This window comes from Amblyraja radiata, chromosome 10, assembly GCF_010909765.2.
Source record: "Amblyraja radiata isolate CabotCenter1 chromosome 10, sAmbRad1.1.pri, whole genome shotgun sequence".
In the NCBI taxonomy this organism is placed as follows: Eukaryota; Metazoa; Chordata; class Chondrichthyes; order Rajiformes; family Rajidae; genus Amblyraja; species Amblyraja radiata.
In genome coordinates this window covers 48060209-48080792 of record NC_045965.1, presented here as the reverse complement: position 1 = coordinate 48080792, position 20584 = coordinate 48060209, and the positions used below count along the sequence as shown (strand labels likewise).

Sequence of the window (20584 nt, the reverse complement as noted above, 5' to 3'; positions counted from 1 at the left end):
TGTTGGTTGTTTTTGTGTTCCTCAATAGTACTGTTGAAATCTAAACCAATAATTTTTAAATTAATTTTAGACTGTAAGGCAACATGTGAGTCATCAAGCGATTACTGAAAATTGTAGTGAATTATTTTCTGCATTGAACATGATGAAAGATTTGTATTTGTATGCAAATCTTTACACTCAAAATGTGTCCCAGAGCACTTTACTGCACTTTGAAATATGGAAAAAATGGCAGCTGATTTGTGCCCGTGAAAGTTCTCACCTTCAGCAATGTGATAATAAGCAGGTAATCCGTTTGTACAATGTCGATTGAGAAATAAATGTTTTTCTCGACATAGAAACATAGAAACATAGAAAATAGGTGCAGGAATAGGCCATTCGGCCCTTCGAGCCTGCGCCGCCATTCAACATGATCATGGCTGATCATCCAACTCAGTATCCCATACCTGCCTTCTCTCCATACCCCCTGATCCCTTTAGCCACAAGGGCCTCATCTAACTCCCTCTTAAATATAGCCAATGAACTGGCCTCAACTACCTTCTGTGGAAGAGAATTCCACAGATTCACCACTCTCTGTGTAAAAAATGATTTTCTCATCTCGGTCCTAAAAGACTTCCCTCTTATCCTTAAACTGTGACCCCTTGTTCTGGACTTCCCCGACATCGGGAATAATCTTCCTGCATCTAGCCTGTCCAACCCCTTAAGAATTTTCCAACCCCTTAAGAATTTCCCCTGGACCTTTCGCACCCACTTGAGAGGACAGAAGGCACAGCAGTAGAGTTACCAGGCGGCACACTGGCGCAGCGGTGGAGTTGCAGCCTTACAGTGCCAGAGACCCAGGTTCAATCCCGGCTGCAGGTGCTGTCTGTACGGAGTTTGTACGTTCTCCCCGCGGCCGCGTGGATTTTTTCCGGGTGCACCAGTTTCATTTCACACTCCAAAGACGTGCAAGTTTGTAGGTTAATTGGCTTTGGTAAAAAAAATTGTAAATTGTCCCTAGTGTGTAGGATAGTGCTAGTGTACAGGGTGTCACTAGTGTACAGGCGCAGACTCAGTGGGCCGAATGGCCTGTTTCCTTGCTGCATCTTTAATGTCTAGAGTCTAAAGATGAGACCTTGTTTAACATCTCATCAAAAAAGTAGCACTTCTATGTGTATGGGACCCGATTAGTGCCATCTTAGATTTCTACGCTCAATGTGCCAGGAATGTAACATGAACCGTTTCTGAGTCAGAGGGGAGGTTGCCACCAATTGAATCATGACTCACGCTAAGGTGACTCAACGCACGTCTCTCTGTGGACCATATTCGGACTCCATTTCCCTTGCCCGCTGCCCTGTTAGATGTGCAAAGTCTTCCTGTGAGGTTTACCGTGAATCAGCTTGTCATTACTTCTGCATGCCGGCAGATCCTGATGGTCCTACTTCATTGCCAGGAAACTCCCTTCCCCGTCTTACCTGAGGGAATTCACGTGCATGCAATTGCTTTTCTTGTTAATTGCCTCAAACCACAGGCAAAGGAATGCCAGTGAGTTGAGAAACATCAGCCTAGTTCAGTATTTCTGGGCATCAATTTCTGGCCAGCCATCTCCCTGCAGAGACAAGCCTCTGGTGGTTTGCACATTGCGTGACTATGCACTGGATGTTGACACTAACCACAGTACACATATATAGAACACAGAGCAGTACAACACAGGAAGGGGCCCTTCGGCCCACAATGTTTGTGCCGAATCTCTATTCCTTGCACTTCCATGTGCCTATTTAAAAGCCTTTAAAACACCGCTCGGTCCGTGTTAACCAACCTGATCTCCCTGTGGCTCAGCACTTCAACTCCCCCTCCCATTCCGAATCCGAACCTTTTTTGTCCTGTGCCTCCTCCAAGTTTGCACCCCAGCAGCATGAACATTGACTTCTGCAATTTCCGGTAGCCCTTGCTGTCTTCTCCCCATAAGCTCTGACACCCGTACTAATCAAGAATCTATCTATCTCCGCCTTAAAAATATCCATAGACATGGCCTGCACAGCCTTCTGTAGCAATGAATTACACAGATTCGCCACCCTCTGACTAAAGAAATTCCTCCTCATCTCCTTCCTAAAGGAAGTGTTTTCAAAGTGTATCCACATCACTGGTGATAAAGTAATGCTGGACAAAAGCATGGTAAAGGTTTATTGCGTCCAATATTCCAGATGAGAAAGAGGATTTGGGAATTTAAAATTGAAAGGGCACCTACAAGGAATCAGTTCAACACAGGACAATAATTTGAACCATCATTCCCAGTGAACTGGTCCGTAATTTCCCACATCCATCTTTTTCCCCTCCGGCACTGTCATTGTGTAGAGCCTGAAGATCTTGCCACATTCAGCACTGAGTACAATTGCATTGACTTCATGCCAGCTTTTCTAAAGCAGGAAACCAAAGTTAATATAAGGGTGGCACGGTGGCGCAGCGGTAGAGTTACTGCCTTACAGAGCTTGCAGCGCCGGAGACCCGGGTTCTATCCCGACTATGGGTGCTGTCTGTACGGAGTTTGTACGTTCTCCCCATGACCTGCGTGGGTTTTCTCCGAGATCTTCGGTTACCTCCCACACTCCAAAGACATACAGGTATGTAGGTTAATTGGCTTGGTCAATGTAAAAATTGTCCTTAGTGTGTGTTGGATAGTGTTAATATGCGGGGATCGCTGGTTGGCGCGGACCCGGTGGGCCGAAGGGCCTGTTTCCACGCTGTATCTCTAAACTAAACTAATCTAAACTAATAGAAAGTTGTCAGTCTTGTTGCCCCGTTGTCAGATGAATTAGTTCCCTTCCCTGCACGAAGAAAGTGATTGTTGCTGGAATATGGTCTAAGGTCACTCACCATATTGTTTACACTCACCCCAGTGAGTGCTATCTTGGGCTGGGTCTCACCAACCCAACGTAGCACTTACTGGGATGACAGCATAAGCAGGATGGTAAGAAAGGTGGAAAGGTGTCTGGTTCAAGTTCAGCAAACAATTGTCAAATTATCATGCAATTGCAGAAGTGCAATTTTTCTTGAAGCCTCTCAAAACAAAAGATCCAGAAGAATTTTGAGTTTGAGTTTAGTCTATCGTCACATGTACCGGAGGTACAGTGAAACGCTTTTGTTGCGCGCTAACCAGTCAGCGAAAAGACGATACAATCAAGCCATCCACAGTGTACAGACACATGACAATGGGAACAATGTGAATAAAGTTTAGTGCAAGATAAAGTCTAGTATAGTCCAATCAAAGATAGTCCAAGGGTGTCCAATGTAGGGAGTAGCTCAGAACTCTAGTTGCTGGTTGGATGGTTAAGTTGTCTGATAGCAGGTGGGAAGAAATTGTCCCTGAATCTGAAGGTATGCGTTTTCACACTTCTGTCCCTTTTGCCTGATGGGAGAATGGAGAAGAGGAAATGGCCAGGGTGCAACTTGTCCTTGATTCAGTAGCTTTGCAAGTGAAGGAAAACAGCAGTGCACTGCCTGGTGACATTGTCCCCAGCTCAGGATTAACATGCGGAAGGCCCACTCTGGGATCACCCTCTCCAACTATCTCCACTTAGGAGCTGGAGCATTTCATCCAGGCCCCATGTCCCCTGACAACCCAGTATCCCCAGGTCAATGATGTGGGAGATGGAGTTTGCCAGCTGCATGTCGAAGAGACCTGGTCCTCAACGTGCTCCTGAACCCATTTGCCTATATAAAGCTGTGATATTCAGCCACATGTGCAAATCATTATAATCAGCCTTCAGTGCTTTTCAGCTGCACCAAGCTAACCTTTCATTACTTCTCTGATTCTGCATTGCCGAAACTTAAATTCATAACTCGATCATTTACATGCGAGATAATCCTAAATTCGCCTGACTTCCATGAGATGGTATCCGTGCCTGCGTATATATGCGCCAAAGATCACGTTACATTCAGGTCACAATCATCCTCCATCTGCAAATTGAGTAGGTGGTCAGCAATTGGTACGTACACCTAAAGCTGACTCTGGGGAAGCTGTGAGAAGATGATCCATTCACCTGGTCAAAAAAATCGAAGCCAGTTTGATGGTGGTGGCAGGGGTGTGGGTGCACGGAAGATTCTAGAGGACTGTTGGAGGAGAGATCAACTCCCTAATATTTCCCATGCTCAATTTCAGAGGGTCCAATGACACCGTCTTGGTTTCAAACACCGCTCCATTAAATAACACACTATTACCAACTCTAAATGATTTCCATCGGCACAGATCTCTTACCTCATTCAGTTAAAATGAACATCTTCACGATCTAGGGATTACTCGAGTGGGCTTCTGACAAGAGGGACACAAAGATCAAAAACAACTCAGCGGGTCAGGCAGCAATGCTGGAGAAAGAACATGGACGTTTCGGGTCGGGACCCTTCTTCATAATGATTGCAGGTGGTGGTGCTGGGGAAGAAAGCTGGAAGAGAGGACATAATTCACTGAAGTTTTCTGAAAAGAGAGTTTAGACCTGGGACAAAAGATGTGTAGGAAGGAACTGCAGATGCAGTTACACCGAAGATAGACCACAAAATGTCTCCACTAGTGGGAGAGTCCAGGACGAGGGGGCATAGCCTCAGAATTAAAGGACATTCTTTTAGGAAGGAGATGAGGATGGATTTCTTTGGTCCGAGGGTGGTAAATCTGTGGAATTCTTTGCCACAGAACGCTGTGGAGGCCAAGTCGGTTGATATATTTAAGGCAGAGATAGATAGATTCTTGATTATTACGGGTGTCAGAAGTTATGGGGAGAAGGCGGGTGAATGGGGTTAGGAGGGAGAGATAGATCAGCCATGATTGAATGGCGGAGTAGACTTGATGGGGTGAATGGCCTAATTCTGCTCCTATCACTTATAATCTTATGAAAATGCTGGTGCAACTCAGCGGGTCAGGCAGCATCTCTAGAGAAAAGGAATAGGTGATGTTTTGGGTCCTGACCCTTCTTCCTGAGACCCGTCAGAAGAAATGTCACCTCTTTCTTTTCTCCAGAGATGCTGCCTGACCAGCTGGGTTACTCAAGCATTTTGTGCCTATCCTTGGGACAAAATATATTTTAGTTATACTTCAAATTACATTTTGTTACATTTTATTCCAGGTCTGGCTAGATAGTCTGATATTTTAATGCATTTGTTTGCATTTCCAATTTGTTCCTCCATCATCTTTTCTCCAAGTGCAAGCATATATCATTATGTAGGAAGAAAGCCCATGATTTAGATAGAAGGGCTAGCAATGACATCTGGCCTGTTTGCTAGCATTTCATCCTAATCCAAGCTCTCTATCCAGTGAGGCCCATGTCAGAGGAGACTAGCATTCACCACTTCCTCGCAAGGCTGGTTCCCATTGAATTGGATCATCTGCTGTATGCACTTAACATCTGGAACAGAAACATTTATTTCCAATACCACAGCTTGAAGCTTTCATGTTCCTGGTTTGTTCCACGATACCCCAGGGAACATCTGCTACCTCCGGAAGTTCGTAGTCTGTATCCAGCAATGGTCAAAAGGCAATGCAAGCGATCATCTTCACTGCTGCTCCCCAATAAGCTGCCCTTCCAAGTCATATGCCATCCTGATTTAGAAATATATCATTGTTCCTTCATTTTTTCTGGACCTAAATAACTCTGGAATTCCCCATCCAGCAACACGACGGGACCTCCTTCCCCGCAAGGACTGCAGAGGTTCAACAAGAAGCCCCGAGGGCAATTGGGGGAGGCCAATAAATCCTGGACTTGGCAGAAAAGACCACGGAGCAAAAATGCATGAAAGGGAATTTATCATTCTGAAAAAGATGTGTCAGTGCGGGAGGGCACGCAAAGTTCTCCCATTTGTAAATCATCAGTGAAGCCATAAATGTCACAAGTATTTTTTGCATCTGAGCTGCTTTCCTTTCTGCAAATAAATGCATATTCCAGTTTTCGCGCAATAAATGAGCAGTGGTGTTTTTATACGGTAGATTTCAAACAGATCTAGCTACAACTTGTATTTATAGATCTATAAGAAATATAAATGAACTTCTAGCAAAGATTACCTGTCCAGCTCTATTACATCATAGCCAATTCTTTAGTCAGTCTTCCATTCAATCATTACCATGCTTCTATCACAGCCGCAGCTATTTACTTCAATGCTCTTCTGGCCAATCTCCCATCTTCCAACCTCCATGGACTTCAGTTCATTTAAACCTTGCTGTCTGTGTTATTTCCTAAACTATATCCTATTTGCATTTCAGCCATATTTTTCACGATCTGCATTAACTGCTTCTCCCAAGTGCAACATTTCTTTGACCTCGCCTTGAAATCCTGCCCGAGTGCTCTCTCCAGTTCTTTACACTTTCTCTACCAATGACACAATCCTTTCCATCCCAACCCTGCCCTTGAATGCTGCTTCACTTCTCCCCTATTTAGTTTAGTTTAGAGTTTGCAGAAACAGGTCCTTCGGTCCACCAAGTCCATGCCGACCAGCGATCCCCCAACACTAGCACCATCTTACACACACGAGGGACAATTTACAACTTTACCAAGCCAATCAACCTACAAACCTGTACGTCTTTGGCGTTTAGAAGGAAACCGGAGCTCCTGGAGAAAAACCACGCAGGTCACGGGGAGAGCATACAAACTCTGTACAGACAGCACCCATGGTCAGGATTGAAGCCAGGTCTTTAGCACTGTAAGGCAGCAGCTCTACTGCTGCGCCACAGTGCCACCCCTTACAAATAACAAAAACTTCTATAGTCAAAGAAGGGCACGCTAATATTTCACCCCAATCCCCTATGACTTGGCATCGTTGTACCCCTCCATCTTTGTGTTCATGAACTAGGCTTTGTTGCATCACAGGTTCTCGATAATTGTTGTTGTAAAAATTCCAAGTCTGCCACTTTTGGTGCAACTTGTTGAACGGACCAAGCAATACTGGTTTTCTCTTCTTTTTATTACAGCTTGAAGTGCAGACAAACCCATAATGTACAGGTCGTAAAAATTCACACAGCTGCACACATACAAACAGAACACCAGAGGTAACAATTTGCATTTATATAGCACTCGACACATAAAGAATTGTCTCCAAACTCTTTACGAGAGAGCCTGAGCTGGGAAATGAGGAGCTTTAATATGGACTTTCAGATGTTTATTGTACTTCAAAATTATTAGCAGAAAGAGGGGAACAAGTAAAAAATACTGAGAAAAGCGATGAAATAAGGAATATGAAGTATTTCAATTTTTGACATTACTTACATATCTACCTTGTTGACTTGGCTTTAAATAAAAATAGTGAAGTAATTGCAAGAAACTAAAATGAAACCTGGTGGAGTTTGATAGGTTACTGCTTGCCTAAATGCTCGGAAATATTCTTCCTTGGCTGGTAAATATTACATATATATATAAAGTTAATGCATTCTGTTTGAGGATATATCTCAAGGTACTTTGTTTCACTGTGAAAGATCTGTAAAGCGTGTTAACTACCAGATGCTAACAGGCAGAAAGAGATGTGTATTGTATTCATCTGGAGCTTTGTAGAAGTCAGCGCGCTCGTAAATTGTCGAGAGACAGGAAATAGCTCTCTTTTTTTTCCCTCAAAGAGAACTTGAAACTTTTTCTCCCTTCCTGCACTTGCTTGCTAATAGCATGAATAAAACTTTTAATTAGTGAGGATCTTTGAAAAAGCTCAGTCTCAGTGACAAATGATTTAAAGGAATCCTTTATTCAGTAGATGACAGGGACAGAATTTAAAGGCAGCTATATTACCAAAGAAGCTCGGGGCGACTTGAAGGTGAGAAAACTAACCCTCCCTTGGGCTGCCCCGCTTCTCTCTTCTGAGGAGGCGAGGACTGCAATTATCCTTCGGCATTTGGTGATAAACTGGCAAGAATGAACATATCATTTACTTTACGTGACAAGAGCTACCCTCTTTGAAACCCATAGTCACTGAAACCATATTGCCACAGGCAACCAGTGAAGGATTCATTCTGCCAAGATTATATACCCAGGCAGGGTGCAGGAGGGATGAAAAAATGTCTGCACAAGCACTTGGCTCCAAACAATTAAACCTTGTCTCCCACTCGTCGTGCTCAGTGACTTCCTACATTGGAAATGGCAAGGTCCTGAATGGGGACAGTTTTCCATGAACTCCAAAAGTAATTAAAAGAATAAACTTGAACCCCGAAATGTTTCTTTTAGATGGGTTACCATACCATTAAGACAGCACAGAGACATCTTATCGTTTAAGTATTCATAGGTTGTTCCTTGGAAAGTCATTTTAGCACCTAAATTAACAGCTGAAATTTGCATCTTGGTTGGTGTTATCTCTCCTTCTACTACACTACAGTGTACAGCAGGCATAGCATGCCTACAGCATTCCTACATGTGTAGGAAGGAACTGTAGATGCTGGCTTAAACCGAAGATAGACACAAAAAACTGGAGTAACAGCAGGTTAGACAGCATCTCTGGAGAAAAGGAATATTCGAACATTTTGAATTGAGACTTCTTCAAAATGAGAGTCAGGGGAAACATGTACTTGAAAGGGCTGTCACACTGGAGTCCTCTAAAATATTTTTAATTCAATGCAACCACAGAACTTCTGTTAAAATGTAGCTTTGACCGGAAATAGAACAGCATATTCCTGAGTTTCCCCATCAATTGAGAAACTACTAATGGAAAAAGAAGATTGCACGAACATTGTGGGCCAAAGGGCCTGTTCCTGTACTGTGCTGTTCTAGGTGGAAGGAGTAGGATCATTTGCAGGATGTTATTTGCAGGATGATCATTTGTAGGATCATAAGAACATATCATGAAATGAGTCAAGTTAAACATTTAAAATAACAAATTTAATTTTTCTCCCTTCAGTTTTTCCACTTAACCAAGTTCTATCGCAGAATTAAATTACAGAATTAGAGTAGGTAACATGGCGTGGTAGTTTTGTGTTGTGGGGATGTGTACAATGGTGATTTTAGCCAATTATGTTTCAAACTCAACCAATGTCCAGTCATCACAAAACACGTTCTAAATGTGGACTGAACTCTAGTTCTCAGGTGTGGGAGAAGCGAATTTCAATCCACTGACAAACTCAGTCAATTGAGCCTCAATGCTTGATGTCTGTTAGTTATTTGGTGTGGTCTCTTGATTTGGTGTGTAGCCTTTCTTCAGTACAGATATGACCCATACTTTTGCTCAGTTATAATGTTACCATTAACTCATTGGTGACATGGGTGGGTAAAAACATGCGCTCATCTCAGCTTGATTCCACCTTCTCATCAACAAATGGCAGACACTAACTGGTCATTATCTGCTCTTCCTGTTTCCACCAAATAATCAAAATATGCAATGATTCATCTTCCCTGATGACAGATAGAGCAGAATAGTGGTGCAGCGGTAGAGTTGCTGTCTTATAGAACCAGGGACCTGGGTTTGATCCTGACAACAGGGTGCTGTCTGTACGGAGTTTGTACATTCTCCCTGTGACTGCGTGGGCTTTCTCCGGCTGCTCTGGCTTCCTCCCACATTCCAAAGACGTGCAGATTTGTAGGTTAATTGGCTCTGTAAATTGCCCCCAGTGTGTAAGATAGAGCTAGTATATGAACTACTGTAGTTCATATATAGTATATGGGTGATCGCTGGCTAGTGCAGTCTCGATGGGTCAAAGGGCCTGTTTCCATGCTGTTTCTCTACACTGTACTAAACAAAGATATTTTCTTTATACTTGTATGCTATCTGTACCCCAACCTCATTAATCTATTGTGATACATATTGCCAATCCCTATATAAGGGATGTCATAAGATGACTATAAGGCTGATATCTAGCAGTGAAACATCAAAACTAACTGATCTTCAATGTTGATAATATTTACAAAGAACATAGTTCTCCTAACTGATCTCAAAGTTGCTAAATTTATATTAAAGAAGCACAGAAATGTTGAATAAAGGTAAACTTCTGCTTTGGAGAATTGGAGAACTGGAGAGCTCTATAGTTCTTTAGCAGAACCTGTGTCAAAGGAACAGCTCGAATATGGATTAACTGGCTGGCTGAGTAAATGAAAGGAAGCAGAACACAACGTAATATATGAAGTGTCTCCTAGTAAAAAATAATGACAAATTGGCCTGTGCTAATGCATAGTCAGGTTTCACAGCCTAAATCCCTTCCAATTCTATCATGCAAAGCAACATTCAGATTTAAGCCATATCAGAAAACTTCAGAAGGAAGAATTAACGGCAACTTTATGAATAGGAAGGAATGAATAGTTTTTACCCACCCATGTCGCCAATGAGTTAGCGGTAACATTATAACTGAGCAACTTTATGAATAGGATGGTGGTTTAAACCGAAGATAGACACAAAAAGATGGATTAACACAGTGGGTCAGGCAGCATCTCTGGAGAAAAGGAATAGGTGACGTTTTGGGTCGAGACCCTTCAGATTTTATGAATAACTGAAAAACCACGATTAATATCAGAGCATATTGTAATTGATACTCAGTACTTTGTTGGCCGATCAGCTGCTTGGTGGAATCCAGCTTTAGCGTCTGGGTTTGATGTTACTTTAATCCTCCTGGATCAATATTTTATTAATTATTCATGTGCTCAATTGCCTCAGTTTAAAGCTTTGACTCAAGTAGGAGCGCTGTTGTTAATTTTGTTTTGTATTTGGTGCATCTTATGCCACACTGCGAAATTAGTGTGGAGGCTGAGGAAAAAAAATCTCATCAGATCTATGTGCTTATGGTTACATTTTCCAACATTTGTTTCGAAGTTTGGAGATGCAGGGCAAAGCTGTCAGTAAAACACTGGTTAAGCTCATTGGTTCTAATTGATGGAGGTGGGGTTGAATAATGATCCATTTACAGTCTGGTTCAGAGCTGGCACTGAAAGGAGGAGTTAAGAAAGAGCACTGCATCTTAGAATATTACTAACCCGATTGCTTTTTACTTTGCAGTTGGCCAATGCGGTGAGCAGAGGATTCCTCAAAATATGATTGCCACCTGATTGAATTAGGAGAAAATCCCTCTTCAAGGCAGAAAGTATCGAATAGCAGTCTGGCCGATTATAACGCACATGTGCTTTAATGGTAAGTACCTCTTTTACAATTAAGTTTTGTTAAAATCCTATAAGACGATATTTTTCGAGTCCCTAACCATGATTCAGTGTTATTGGAAAGCTTATTCCTCAATGAGGTATGAGGGCTTACTTCTTTAATGAGGTATAAACATGTTGACTTGGCGAGGCCACCAGCACAATCAAGGATGAGTCTCACCTCGGTCGTTCACTTTTCTCCCCTCTCCTATCAATCAAGGGGTACAGAAGTATGAAAACACACCCTTCCAGATTCAGGGGCAGTTTCTTCCCAGCTGTTATCAAGCAACTGAACCACCCTATCACCAACTAGAGAGCGGCCCTGACTTAACCTCATTGGAGACTGTCAGACGATCTCTAATCAGATGTTACTGGATTTTATCTTGCAGTAAATGTCATTCGCTTTATCCTGTATCTCTACACTGTGAAGAGCTTAATTTTAATCATGTGTAGTCTTTTCACTGACTGGATAGCATGTAGCACTGCACCTTGGTACATGTGACAATAATAAACTAAACTAAACGTAGTAGTAGATACATCTATCAATGAACATTGATAATCATTGTAGGATCAAACCCACTCTCCGGCACTCACACTGGTATGGCCAGTAAAAGTAATGTCCAGGGAATGGCACATGATTTGAGATTGCTTTCGCTTCAGATTAAGTGACATTCTATCGTCAGTCTTGTCACCTTGAACATAGAACATAAAACAGTACAGCACAGGTACACACTCTTCGATCCACAATGTAATTGGCGAACAAGTTAAAGTAATCTCCTCTGCCTGCATGTGATGCATATCCCTTCATTCACTGCACATCCATGTGCCTGTCTAAAAGTCTCTTCAATGACACTATCGCACCTGCCTCCTCCCCCATAACGGCATCATTATAAAAGATCTTATGGTGCTAATCAGAGCAGATAATTCTTGTATGTTCCTGGCCAATAGTTTAGTTTAGTCAAGACCACCCGGTGAGAACGGTGAGTTTAGTTTAGTCAAGACCACCCGGTGAGAACGGCCAGGGACATCGGGCCTCCGTAGAGGCAATTGCGGTGGCCTCAATAGGCCTGACTTTGGGGTGAACATGGGGTGGGGACTGGACATTGTGCCTTCCCCCACAGTGCTACCCACTGTGGGGGGATAATTTTTTTTGTCTAATTGTAGTCCTGTAGGTCTGTGTCCAAGATGGCTGCCGTGAAGAGAGAGTGGACGCTGGCGTGCTTTGGCTGCCGCTGCTCTCTCTTCACACTGTGTTTTTGATTTTCTGTTTTTGGATTGAATTCTGTTTTTAATTTGTGTCTCTGTGATGTCTTTTTTTACCTGTTCTATTCCGATTATATGTTTTTATTCCGATTACTATGTAAGGTGTCCTTGAGATGTCTGAAAGGCGCCCATTAAATAAAATTTATTATTATTATTATTATTAGTTTAGAGACAGATGGTGGAAACAGGCCCTTCGGCCCGCCAAGCCCGCACAGACAGTCACCCATTCACTAGGTCTATGTTTTTTTAACTTTGCGTATCCTACACACTAGGGACAATTTACAGTGGCCAATTAATCTACACGCCTGCACATTTTTGAAATGTGGGTGGAAACCGGAGAAAACCCACGCAGTCACAGGGAGAACGTACAAACTCCGCACTGTCAGCACCTGTAGTCAGGATTGACCCCGGGTCTCTGGCGCTGTAAAGCAGCAACTCCAAGGCTGTGCCACTGCGCCGCCCTTGTACTTTTCACGCAAACAGCTGATTTACCGCTTATTCCATTCAATCGTTGGCAATAGGACTTGCTGTGTGTAAATTAGCCGCTTTAGTGGATGACAAAACAACAGTTCCTATGCTTCCAAAGTAATTTGTCGCAAAGAAAGGCAGTGAGCGTTTGATGAGAAGGGAAATATAAATGCAAATTCCTTCCCCTACCCAGAAAGATCTGGATTCTTTCCCAGATTAAAGACTTCTAATAAAATAAAAAAGATGGAAACACAAGATAGGCCAAATATAGGAACAGAAGCGGCTTTTATAATCACTGGTTGGATCTCAGATAACGACCTATAGAATACTGCTCTCCCTTATTTGCATGTGAATAGCACAGACTGTCTCAATATAAGTCACCCTGCAGGCCGGGATACCAGCATGTAGCACAGAGATACGCAGATTGGTCTGTGTACCAAGTTCCAACATTATGGTGTCGACGTTTATGAGAAGATGGGAAACGAGGGTGGGGGTGGGGAGTGAAAAGGCCAATCAACCCAGCGCAGACTCATTATTCATGGCAGGCGGCCTCACTAACACACTACTGTCATGTTTTCAACATGGAAACATCCGAAAGGACATCCTGTTTTGGCTAGAATGAGCATTAATAGCAGGCAGCTGCACATTGTGTCTCTTGTGGAACTTAGAGGGGGAATGGTCAAGAGTTCAGGGCTAGGGTGAAAGGGGAGCTGACGATTAGGGCTGTGGCTAGACTATGATGGAAATAGCGATGGGGGAGCAGGTAAAAGCCTGCTATCAGCAAGGGGCTCCCCTGTGATTATGTGAAGAAGCAACCTGTCATTAGGCGGGGGGGGGGGGGGGTGGTCTGGGATCAAGGGGAAGAGAGGCTGTTGGGCAGATCTTGTTTAAAACCCTTAATTTCCTCCATGCTTCCACAGAGCTGATCAGCCACTTCTCTTGGAGGGGGGGGGGGGGGGGGTGTATGTGCAGGCCACCTCCTCCACCATTCAAGAAAACGATCACTCGATGATTATAACCTCAATGTCACATACTCCAGGTAATCTTTCACTCCCTTGCTTCTCAAAGGTCTACTTCAGCCTTATATGAAGTCTCTTTTCCCACTGCCCTTTTAGGAACAGAGTTCCAAACATTCATGTTTATACAAGAGGAAGGAATTATTATTTTTAGGGGTGACCCATAATATTTAAACAACAATATTTTTGCTTCTAGATTTTTGATTATCTCCAGTTCATTTCTCAGCCACTGTAAATTTGCACCCTCTGGTCATCAACTCTGCTGCCACTGGAAGCAGGATGTCCTTATTTATTTTATCAACCCATGCATGACTTTGAGTTCCTTTCACAAATCTCTTCCTTAACCTATCATGGTCCATGAGGTACGAGCCGGTTTCCTCAGTTTCCCCACATAACTGGTCCTCTACCCATTGTACCCATTAATCAATCTCTCAGCACATTCCCCGAGGCTGTCGAAACTTCACTGTTCCAAACGGAACGCGATTGTCCAAATTAATGTTTTGTAAAATTCATTACATTGTCCTACTTTGTTTAATGGAGCCATCTGCTTTTTATGCAACCACCATCATAGCTTGTTGTGGCGCCTTCAGAAATATCTAACTCCTTTTTTTCTGGAACTTCTTTTAGTTTAAAGATACAGTGGGGAAACGGGGCCCTTTGGCCCACCGAGTCCGCACCAACCACTGATCACCCTGTACCCATTAGCACTATCCTACAAACCAGGGACAATTTACAATATTTACCAATGCCAATTAACCTACTAACCTGTACATCTTTGGAGCATGGGAGGAAACCAGAGCACCCAGGGAAAACCTACACAGTCACGAGGAGAATGTACAAACTCTGTGCAGACAGCACCCGTAGACAGGATCGAAGCCTGGTCTCTGGCGCTGTAAGGCAGCAACTCTACCGCTCTGCCACCGTGCCACCCCAATCTCTTTAAATTATGCCATTTCATTCACAATATCTCTCCTTATTCTTCCGACAAAAGTCATGCTTCAAAATGCTCCTTGTTACATTTCATTTATCAGGAATCTGTTCTTTTCACTAGTCTGCTTATTTGTATTACTGTCCTCCTTGTTCCTTGGTTATATTTCTGAGTTTTATGCTATATATAGACTTTAAAATTATGCCTGATTTCCGCACTTATAGATCATTTGCACATGCCCAAATGAAAACAGTGTTTCCTTGTTGCTCTTCAGAGCAATCCTCCGCCACATTCATTAGACAGGATTGACCCATAGAAAATAGGTACAGGAGTAGGCCATTTGATCCTTCGAGCCAGCACCGCCATTCAATATGATCATAGCTGATCATCCAAAATCAGTACCCCATTCCTGCTTTCTCCCCATATCCCATGTTTCCGTTAGCTCTAAGAGCTATATCTAACTCTCTCTTGAAAACATCCAGTGAATTGGCCTCCACTGCCTTCTGTGGCACAGAATTCTATAGATTCACAACTCTCTGGGTAAAAATGGTTTTCCTCCTCTCAGTCCTAAATCGTCTACCCCTTATTCTACTCCTTAGACAGGATCACAGCAGGGGACGAGGAAAGAGTGTTTGATGACACTGGGCCGGTGCTCGCTAGAGTTTAGAAGGATGAGGGGGTACCTCATTGAAACTTATCGATTCGTGAAAGGCTTGGATAGAGTGGATGTGGAGAGAATGTTTCCACCAGTGGGAGAGTCTAGAACCAGAGGCCATAGCCTCAGAATAAAAGGACGTACCTTGAGAAAGGAGATGGGGAGGAATTTCACCAGTCAGAGGATGGTGAATCTGTGAAATTCATTGCCACAGAATGCTGTGGAGGCCAAGTCAATGGATACTTTTAAGGTGGAGATTGATAGATTTTTGATTAGTATAGGTGTTCAAGGTTACGGGGAGAAGGCAAGAGAATGGGCTGAGAGGGAAATATAGATCAACCATGATTGAATGGCGGAGTAGACTTGATAGGCCAAATGGCATAAATCTGCTCCTACAACTGATGAACTTATGAACATAAATAAGGTTAAATTAAATTGTTTGTATTTCAATGCTGGAGCCCTGACAGGTAAGGCGCATGAACTCAGGGCACGGATGGGTACGTACGACTGACACGTTATAGACATTGTGGAAAACTGGCTAACGGCAGGACTGGGCAGGTAGCTCAATGTTCCATGTTACAGGTATTACAGGTGGGATAGAGGTGGGTTAAAATAGGAGGGAAAGGTGCTTTATTGATTAAGGAGCACATCACAGCAGTAGTCTGAGATGACATTACTGAAGGATCACCTAACTATGTGGGTAGAGCTGAGTAATAAAAAGGAGATGATCACCTTATTGAGATTATACTATAGGTTCCCAAATATTCAACGGGAATTAAAAGAACCAGTATCATAATGTGATAGAAGCAGAATTTGGCCATTCGGCCCATCAAGTCTACTCCATCATTCAATTATGGCCGATATATCGCTCCCTCCTAACCCCATTCTCCTGCCTTCTCCCCATAACCTCTGGCACCTGTACTAATCAGGAAATATGCTGGGAGATTGCAAACAATAGGGTTGTCATTGTAGGGGATTTTAACATCCACAATATAGAATGGGACTGCCAACGACCCAAGGATTTAGATGGGGGTGGGATTTGTCAAGTGTGTTCAGGATAATTTCCTTGGGTAATAGGGCAGGGAAAGTGAATGAGGTGTCAGTGGGTGAGCCTTTTGTAACCAGCAACCCCAGCTTTAAAATAGTAATGGATAAATGCTGGTCAACAAGTTAAAGTTCTAAATTGGGTCAAGGCCAACTTTGATAGTATTAGTCAGGAACTTGCAAGAGTTGATTGGAATAAGCTATTTGCGGGCAAAGGAATGTCCAGAAGTGGAACGCTTTTAAAAACCTCGCAATAAAATTTAAATGTATGCATGTTCCTGTTAGAGTGAAGGGAAAGGCAGGTAGGAATATAGAACCTTGAATGAAGAGTGACATTGAGACTCTGGTCATGAAAAAATAAGGAGGCTTGGGTCAGGAAAAGGCAGCTGAGATCAAATGTATCCCTGGAAGAGTTTGGGGATTTAGGGAACACACTGAAGAAGGAAATCAGAAGCCCATGAGAAAGCTCTGGCAGAAAAGATTGAGGAGAATAAAGTATCATCATCGTCATCAGAATACAAAGACATTTTTGTAAAGAGCTTAATCTTATAGTATTGTAAGGGACTAAGGATAACTAGAGAAAGAATAGGGCCACTCAGAAATCAAAGTGGCCATCAATTTGTGGAAACGTTGGAGATGGGCAGAGTCCTCAATTAATATTTCTCCTTTGTTTTTACCGGGTAGAAAGACGAAGACTAGGGGAATTTGGAAAGTTAATGGAGCTACAGATATCTTCATTTAAAAACCATTTGGACAGATACGTGAATCAGAAAGGTTTAGAGGGATATTGCTTGGCACGGATAGGCTGGGCGGAAAGGCCAGTTGCACCACTGTATGATTCGATTACTATGATTCTATGATCTTATTACAAATAGATCTATTATAGAGATAAATCTAAATGCAAAGCAGTATCCTCCCATTAATCATCTCAAGTGTGGCATTATGCAATTCTCAGAGGTGTGGCATTTTTAATTATTCCATCAGTCAACATTTTGATCACAGTTTGCCAGTTTTATGTCACATTGTACTAAAATTGTATTAGTTTCACACCTAATAGAAGCAGCCCAAATTCCTGTCATGTACAGCCCTTAATAACTGCAAAGAAATTTCATCCCGTGAGTATGCCTTGAACTGACAAGCCCATTAACTCTTTCAGCACCAGTTCACTATGTTTATCATTTGAGAAAATGACTGCTGGATTTGATCACGGAGGCCCATTCACCTGGTTATGCAATAGAAGTATTGCAGCAGCAAAGTAATTTCAATCAATTTTCTCTGTTGCAGAAACAACACCTGAAGGAAGGATTCATCCTCACAATGTCTGATCTTCACTCTAATGTGATCCCTGGAGCTGCACGCACAATGATGGATCCAGTATCTCTTGGTAAGTTGTAAATGTGTGTTGTGTCTCAAACGACGTTTCAGGGCAAGTTTTCCAGGTGAGTTCCTGAACAGCATCTCTATTGTGTTTGTCATCAGAGGCGTGTACACTTTATCCCTAAAGGGGCAGAATTCAGTCTGAACATGGCTCTACAAATAGGTTCTATATTTCACACCCCATCTTTCTTCTTTATTACATTCAACATCAGCATCCTATTATCTCAATTTAACCTCCAGCATAGTTACAGATCCTTTGATCCAACGTCCATGCCAACCAAGATGCCTTATCTACGCTATTCCAATCTGCCGGTGTCTGACCCATATCCCTCTACAACTTTCATATCCAAGTTTGGTATCTTATGTTCATATCTCATCTGGTACCTATACAGATGTCTTTTCAATGTTGTTGTAGTCCCTACCTCAACTACCTCCTCTGGTAGCTTGTTCAGTGTAGCCATTACTTTATGGATAAAAAGGTTGCCCCTCAGGTTCCTATTAAATCTTTCCCCTTTCACCTTAAACCTATGTCCTTTGGGTTCTTGGATAAAAAGACTGTGTGCATTCACCCTGACTATTCCGCTCATGATTTTATACACCTCTATGAGATCACCCCTCAGCATCCTGTGCTCCAAGAAAGGAAGTCCTCTTGTTGGGAAATGCCACTGAAATGAAGAGGCTCCGGTTTGGTGACATTAAGATGATGTTAATAGCTATCTTTCTACAACACGCCAGTCATTGCAAAAGTGATCTTCTTCTGTTTCCTTCCATAATCACTTCCTCTTGCTGCGCTTCAACAACAAAAGCTTCTTTTTTTAGCCCTTCGCTCTCATGTATAATTTTAGAAATCGCCAGACGGACAAAGATAAATGGCATCATACAGTGCCTTTCGCATTCTTGCTAGTCACATGATGCACTGATAAGGGAGTTCTGACTTGCATCATAGAGCACTGAAATAGGTCATTTAGCCTTGTTAATCTACTTGGTCTGTACACACCATTTGAGTCCCTTTCTTTTCTTCCCCATCCAACTCAACTAGTGTAACCAACGATTCTCTTTGTCCTTGTAAGCTTCTTAGATCTAGTTTGGTTTAGAGATACAGCATGGAAACAGGCCCTTTGGCCCACCGATTCCACGCCAACCATCGATCATACGCACACTAGTTTTATGTTATCTCATTTTCACACTCTACACACCAGGGGCGATTTACAGAAACTAATTAACCTACAAACCTGCAGGTCTTTGGAATGTGGGAGGAAGCCAGGGTACCCGGAGAACACCCATGTGGTCACAGGAAGAACATGCAAACTCTGTACAGATAGCACCGGTAGTGAGGATCGAACTCGTGTCTCTGGCGTGTGAGGCAGCAACTCTAGACAATAGACAATAGGTGCAGGAGTAGGCCAGTCGGCCCTTCGAGCCAGCATTGCCATTCACTGTAATCATGGCTGATCATCCCCAATCAGTACCCCGTTCCTGCCTTCTCCCCATATCCCTTGATTCCGCTGTCTTTAAGAGTTCTATCTAACTCTCTCTTGAAAGCATCCAGAGAATTGGGCTCCACTGCCTTCTGAGGCAGAGAATTTCACAAATCCACAACTCTCTGGGTGAATTTTTTTCCCCTCATCTCCGTTCTAACCCTTATTCTTAAACTGTAGCTCCTGTTTCTGGACTCCACCGTCATTGGGAACATGTTTCCTGCCTTCAGTGTGTCCAATCCCTTAATAATCTTATATGTTTCAATAAGATATCCTCTCATCCTTCTAAATTCCAATGTATACAAGCCCAGTCGCTCCATTCTCTCATCCTATCAACATATGACAGTCCCGCCATCCCGGGAATTAACCTTGTGAACCTACGCTGCGCTCCCTCAATAGCAATAATGTCCTTCCTCAAATTTGGAGACCAAAACTGCACACAATACTCCAGGTGTGGTCTCACCAGGGCCCTGTACAACTCTACTGCTGTGCCACTGTGCCACCCATCTATTTTTACTACTTGTCACAAGCCTCCTCATGATTTGGATGTTCTACAGTTGCACTGTTTCCTGTGGACAAAGAACTTCTTCTGAATTCTCTGTTTGATTTTCACGCATGCTGCTTGCATTGACAGTCTCTGGTTTTGCTGTTTCCTTTCAATGCCACAGGAGATACAGAAACAGATCCACTCTATCTCCTATTGCTGGGGTGCAAAATTAGTTCCAGCATACTGGGCAATGCAAGTATGTATGCTGCCGGAGTGAGTGATGTTTTCCTGTTCATTGTTAAATTCTTTATTGCACAATGAGCACCTGGTAGAAGGACATGTAGGCACTCAATGTCAATCAGCAGGCTTGGCATGTTACAATGCGATAAAATTGAACTTCAACTCTCCACTTAAGCTCCGCTTGTAACCTTGAACATCAGCAGGAGCCTTCCCTAACAATAGCCGTTCAGCTCGACTAGATTTATTTACAGATCCCTCCCCGGTTTACAACAGGGTTCTATTCCTGAGAACTATTCATAAACTGAAGAGATCGTAACACAGAAATGCAGCCACCCGATGGGATATTTATTTAAAAACATAGGCCAAGCAACTAGGGTGCTTAACTCGAACATATAGATTTTCATTGTTGTTTGCAGGAAAACACCCGTCCACCCTCATTAAGGTCCGTTCTCTATACAGAATAAAGGGCAGTTTGTTGCATAAATATCGAACATGTAGGATCCCAAACTTGAGTCCCAAACACAGTTCCGACGTGGCAGAAGATGTGCACAGCCCTACAGCAGCCAGCAAATCCATCCCG

At 42.9% G+C, this 20584-nt stretch overlaps 1 long non-coding RNA gene across 4 annotated transcripts in view; it reads left to right on the top strand.

Annotated features, from left to right (window-relative positions):
* Window positions 1–20584, top strand: part of LOC116977889 — a 64934-nt gene that overhangs the window by 26745 nt on the left and 17605 nt on the right. Inside the window, exons 1-4 of one of the 4 annotated variants that reach the window (XR_004413322.1) lie at window positions 4036–4046; window positions 6926–7003; window positions 10912–11043; window positions 17707–17806. This is a non-coding gene — a long non-coding RNA (uncharacterized LOC116977889). Of the gene's footprint in view, window positions 1–4035; window positions 4047–6925; window positions 7004–10911; window positions 11044–17706; window positions 17807–20584 lie in introns of those variants that run through there. The other 3 variants (XR_004413321.1, XR_004413323.1, XR_004413320.1) reach the window with 3 other exon arrangements.